Source organism: Bubalus kerabau, chromosome 8 (genome assembly GCF_029407905.1).
Source record: "Bubalus kerabau isolate K-KA32 ecotype Philippines breed swamp buffalo chromosome 8, PCC_UOA_SB_1v2, whole genome shotgun sequence".
Lineage (NCBI taxonomy): Eukaryota > Metazoa > Chordata > Mammalia > Artiodactyla > Bovidae > Bubalus > Bubalus kerabau.
Genome location: NC_073631.1, coordinates 102,985,882 through 102,992,024, shown reverse-complemented (window position 1 = coordinate 102,992,024; position 6,143 = coordinate 102,985,882).

Here is a 6,143-nt window from a genome sequence, read left to right as displayed (position 1 = left end):
CTGTGTATAATAGGTTCCAGTTTCATCCACCTCATTAGAACTGATTCAAATGTATTCTTTTTAATGGCTGAGTAATACTCCATTGTGTATATGTACCACAGCTTGCTTATCCATTCATCTGCTGATGGACATCTAGGTTGCTTCCATGTCCTGGCTATTATAAACAGTGCTGCGATGAACATTGGGGTACACGTGTCTCTTTCCCTTCTGGTTTCCTCAGTGTGTATGCCCAGCAGTGGGATTGCTGGATCATAAGGCAGTTCTATTTCCAGTTTTTTAAGGAATCTCCACACTGTTCTCCATAGTGGCTGTAGTAGTTTGCATTCCCACCCACAGTGTAAGAGGGTTCCCTTTTCTCCACACCCTCTCCAGCATTTATTACTTGTAGACTTTTGGATCGCAGCCATTCTGACTAGCGTGAAATGGTACCTCATAGTGGTTTTGATTTGCATTTCTCTGATAATGAGTGACGTTGAGCATCTTTTCATGTGTTTGTTAGCCATCTGTATGTCTTCTTTGGAGAAATGTCTATTTAGTTCTTTGGCCCATTTTTTGATTGGGTCATTTATTTTTCTGGAGTTGAGCTGTAGGAGTTGCTTGTATATTCTCGAGATTAGTTGTTTGTCAGTTGCTTCATTTGCTATTATCTTCTCCCATTCTGAAGGCTGTCTTTTCACCTTGCTAATAGTTTCCTTTGATGTGCAGAAAATTTTAAGGTTAATTAGGTCCCATTTGTTTATTTTTGCTTTTATTTCCAATATTCTGGGAGGTGGGTCATAGAGGATCCTGCTGTGATGTATGTCAGAGAGTGTTTTGCCTATGTTCTCTAGGAGTTTTATAGTTTCTGGTCTTACGTTTAGATCTTTAATCCATTTTGAGTTTATTTTTGTGTATGGTGTTAGAAAGTGTTCTAGTTTCATTCTTTTACAAGTGGTTGACCAGTTTTCCCAGCACCACTTGTTAAAGAGATTGTCTTTAATCCATTGTATATTCTTGCCTCCTTTGTCAAAGATAAGGTGTCCATATGTGCGTGGATTAATCTCTGGGCTTTCTATTTTGTTCCATTGATCTATATTTCTGTCTTTGTGCCAGTACCATACTGTCTTGATAACTGTGGCTTTGTAGTAGAGCCTGAAGTCAGGTAGGTTGATTCCTCCAGTTCCATTCTTCTTTCTCAAGATCGCTTTGGCTATTCGAGGTTTTTTGTATTTCCATACAAATTGTGAAATTATTTGTTCTAGCTCTGTGAAGAATACTGTTGGTAGCTTGATAGGGATTGCATCAAATCTATAGATTGCTTTGGGTAGTATACTCATTTTCACTATATTGATTCTTCCAATCCATGAACATGGTATATTTCTCCATCTGTTAGTGTCCTCTTTGATTTCTTTCACCAGTATTTTATAGTTTTCTATATATAGGTCTTTAGTTTCTTTAGGTAGATATATTCCTAAGTATTTTATTCTTTCCATTGCAATGGTGAATGGAATTGTTTCCTTAATTTCTCTTTCTGTTTTCTCATTATCAGTGTATAGGAATGCAAGTGATTTCTGTGTGTTGATTTTATATCCTGCAACTTTACTATAGTCATTGATTAGTTCTAGTAATTTTCTGGTGGAGTCTTTAGGGTTTTCTATGTAGAGGATCATGTCATCTGCAAACAGTGAGAGCTTTACTTCTTCTTTTCCAATTTGGATTCCTTTTATTTCTTTTTCTGCTCTGATTGCTGTAGCCAAAACTTCCAAAACTATGTTGAATAGTAATGGTGAAAGTGGGCACGCTTGTCTTGTTCCTGACTTTAGAGGAAATGCTTTCAATTTTTCAGCATTGAGGATAATGTTTGCTGTGGGTTTGTCATATATAGCTTTTATTATGTTGAGGTATGTTCCTTCTATTCCTGCTTTCTGAAGAGTTTTTATCATAAATGGATGTTGAATTTTGTCAAAGGCTTTCTCTGCATTTATTGAGATAATCATATGGTTTTTATTTTTCAATTTGTTAATGTGGTGTATTACATTGATTGATTTGCGGATATTGAAGAATCCTTGCATCCCTGGGATAAAGCCCACTTGGTCATGGTGTATGATCTTTTTAATGTGTTGTTGGATTCTGATTGCTAGAATTTTGTTCAGGATTTTTGCATCTATGTTCATCAGTGATATTGGCCTGTAGTTTTCTTTTTTTGTGGCATCTTTGTCAGGTTTTGGTATTAGGGTGATGGTGGCCTCATAGAATGAGTTTGGAAGTTTACCATCCTCTGCAATTTTCTGGAAGAGTTTGAGCAGGATAGGTGTTAGCTCTTCTCTAAATTTTTGGTAGAATTCAGCTGTGAAGCCATCTGGACCTGGGCTTTTGTTTGCTGGAAGATTTTTGATTACAGTTTCAATTTCCGTGCTTGTGATGGGTCTGTTAAGATTTTCTATTTCTTCCTGATCGAGTTTTGGAAAGTTGTACTTTTCTAAGAATTTGCCCATTTCTTCCACGTTGTCCATTTTATTGGCATATAATTGTTGATAGTACTCTCTTATGATCCTTTGTATTTCTGTGTTGTCTGTTGTGATCTCTCCATTTTCATTTCTAATTTTATTGATTTGATTTTTCTCCCTTTGTTTCTTGATGAGTCTGGCTAATGGTTTGTCAATTTTATTTATCCTTTCAAAAAACCAGCTTTTGGTTTTGTTGATTTTTGCTATGATCTCTTTTGTTTCTTTTGCATTTATTTCTGCTCTAAGTTTTAAGATTTCTTTCCTTCTACTAACCCTGGGGTTCTTCATTTCTTCCTTTTCTAGTTGCTTTAGGTGTAGAGTTAGGTTATTTATTTGACTTTTTTCTTGTTTCTTGAGGTATGCCTGTATTGCTATGAACTTTCCCCTTAGGACTGCTTTTACAGTGTCCCACAGGTTTTGGGTTGTTGTGTTTTCATTTTCATTCATTTCTATGCAAATTTTGATTTCTTTTTTGATTTCTTCTGTGATTTGTTGGTTATTCAGCAGCGTGTTGTTCAGCCTCCATATGTTGGAATTTTTAATAGTTTTTCTCCTGTAATTGAGATCTAATCTTACTGCATTGTGGTCAGAAAAGATGCTTGGAATGATTTCTATTTTTTTGAATTTACCAAGGCTAGCTTTATGGCCCAGGATGTGATCTATCCTGGAGAAGGTTCCATGTGCGCTTGAGAAAAAGGTGAAGTTCATTGTTTTGGGATGAAATGTCCTATAGATATCAATTAGGTCTAACTGGTCTATTGTATCATTTAAAGTTTGTGTTTCCTTGTTAATTTTCTGTTTAGTTGATCTATCCATAGGTGTGAGTGGGGTATTAAAGTCTCCCACTATTATTGTGTTATTGTTAATTTCTCCTTACATACTTGTTAGCATTTGTCTTACATACTGCGGTGCTCCCGTGTTGGGTGCATATATATTTATAATTGTTATATCTTCTTCTTGGATTGATCCTTTGATCATTATGTAGTGACCATCTTTGTCTCTTTTCACAGTCTTTGTTTTAAAGTCTATTTTATCTGATATGAGTATTGCTACTCCTGCTTTCTTTTGGTCCCTATTTGCATGGAAAATCTTTTTCCAGCCCTTCACTTTCAGTCTGTATGTGTCCCCTGTTTTGAGGTGGGTCTCTTGTAGACAACATATGTATGGGTCTAGTTTTTGTATCCATTCAGCCAGTCTTTGTCTTTTGGTTGGGGCATTCAACCCATTTACGTTTAAGGTAATTACTGATAAGTATGATCCCGTTGCCATTTACTTTATTGTTTTGGGTTCGAATTTATACACCATCTTTGTGTTTCCTGTCTAGAGAATATCCTTTAGTGTTTGTTGGAGAGCTGGTTTGGTGGTGCAGAATTCTCTCAGCTTTTGCTTGTCTGAAAAGCTTTTGATTTCTCCTTCATACTTGAATGAGATCCTTGCTGGGTACAATAGTCTGGGCTGTAGGTTATTTTCTTTCATCATTTTAAGTATGTCTTGCCATTCCCTCCTGGCTTGAAGAGTTTCTATTGAAAGATCAGCTGTTATCCTTATGGGTATTCCCTTGTGTGTTATTTGTTGTTTTTCCCTTGCTGCTTTTAATATTTGTTCTTTGTGTTTGATCTTTGTTAATTTGATTACTATGTGTCTTGGGGTGTTTCGCCTTGGGTTTATCCTGTTTGGGACTCTCTGGGTTTCTTGGACTTGGGTGATTATTTCCTTCCCCATTTTAGGGAAGTTTTCAACTATTATCTCCTCAAGTATTTTCTCATGGTCTTTCTTTTTGTCTTCTTCTTCTGGGACCCCTATGATTCGAATGTTGTAGCGTTTAATATTGTCCTGGAGGTCTCTGAGATTGTCCTCATTTCTTTTAATTCGTTTTTCTTTTATCCTCTCTGATTCATTTATTTCTACCATTCTATCTTCTAATTCACTAATCCTATCTTCTGCCTCTGTTATTCTACTATTTGTTGCCTCCAGAGTGTTTTTAATTTCACTTATTGCATTATTCATTATATATTGACTCTTTTTTATTTCTTCTAAGTCCTTGTTAAACCTTTCTTGCATCTTCTCAATCCTTGCCTCCAGGCTATTTATCTGTGATTCCATTTTAATTTCAAGATTTTGGATCAATTTCACTATCATTATTTGGAATTCTTTATCAGGTAGATTCCCTATCTCTTCTTCTTTTGTTTGGTTTGGTGGGCATTTATCCTGTTCCTTTATCTGCTGGGTATTCCTCTGTCTCTTCATCTTGTTTAAATTGCTGAGTTTGGGGTGTCCTTTCTGTATTCTGGCAGTTTGTGGAGTTCTCTTTATTGTGGCGTTTCCTCACTGTGTGTGGGTTTGTACAGGTGGCTTGTCAAGGTTTCCTGGTTAGGGAAGCTTGTGTCAATGTTCTGGTGGATGGAGCTGTATTTCTTCTCTCTGGAGTGCAGTGAAGTGTCCAGTAATGAGTTATGAGATGTCTATGGTTTTGGGGTGACTTTGGGCAGCCTGTATCTTGAAGCTCAGGGCTGTGTTCCTTTGTTGCTGGAGAATTTGTTTGGTATGTCTTTCCCTGGAACTTGTTGGCCCTTGTGTGGTGCTTGGTTTCAGTGTCGGTATGGAGGCGTTGATGAGCTCCTGTCAATTAATGTTCCTTGGAGTCAGGAGTTCCCTGGAGTCAGGGTTTGGACTTAAGCCTCCTAGTTCCAGTCATCGGTCTTATTTTTACAGTAGTTTCAAAACTTCTCCTTCTATACAGCACCATTGATAAAACATCTACGTTAAAGATGAAAAGTTTCTCTACTGTGAGGGTCACTCAGAGAGGTTCACAGCGTTACATGGAGAAGAGAAGTGGGAGGAGGGAGTTAGAGGTGACCCAAATGATATGAGGTGGAATCAATAGTGGAGAGAGTGGGCTAGCCAGTAGTCACTTCCTTATGTGCACTCCACAACTGGACCGCTCAGAGATGTTCATGGAGTTATACAGAGAAGAGAAGAAGGAGGCAGGAGACAGAGGTGGCCAGAAGGATAAAAGGGGGAAATGAAAAGGAGGGAGACAGATCCAGCCAGTAATCAGTTCCCTAAGTGTTCGCCACCGTCTGGAACACACAGAAATTCACAGAGTTGGGTAGAGTAGAGAAGGGTTAGGGAGGAGATACAGGCGACCTGGTGGAGAAAACGGAGAGTCCAAAGGGAGAGAGAGCAGTCAAGCCAGTAATCTCGTTCTCTAGTGAAAAATGGGTCCTGAAGATTGGGTTCTTAAAGGTACAAAATTGGTAACAAATACATAAAAGCAAATTAAAAATCTTGAGTAGAGTTTGGAATTTCAAAAATGCGATGTTAATGAAAAGAAGAAGGAAAAGAAAGAGAGAAAAAACGAACAAAGAAAAACAAACAAGGTCGCAAAAATTATAAAGAAACTATAAATTATATTTTATATAAATTATAAAAATTATAAAGAAACTAAAGCAGGTACAAAATTGATAACTAATACCAAAAAGCAAAAGTTAAAAATCTAGAGTAGAGTTTGGAATTTCAAAAATACAATGTTAAAAAAAAGAAGAAAAATAAAGAGAGAAAACAACAAAAACAATGTTGCAAAAATTATAAAGAAAATACAGGTACAAAATTGATATCAAATACCAAAAAGCATAAATTAAAAATCTTGAGTAGAGT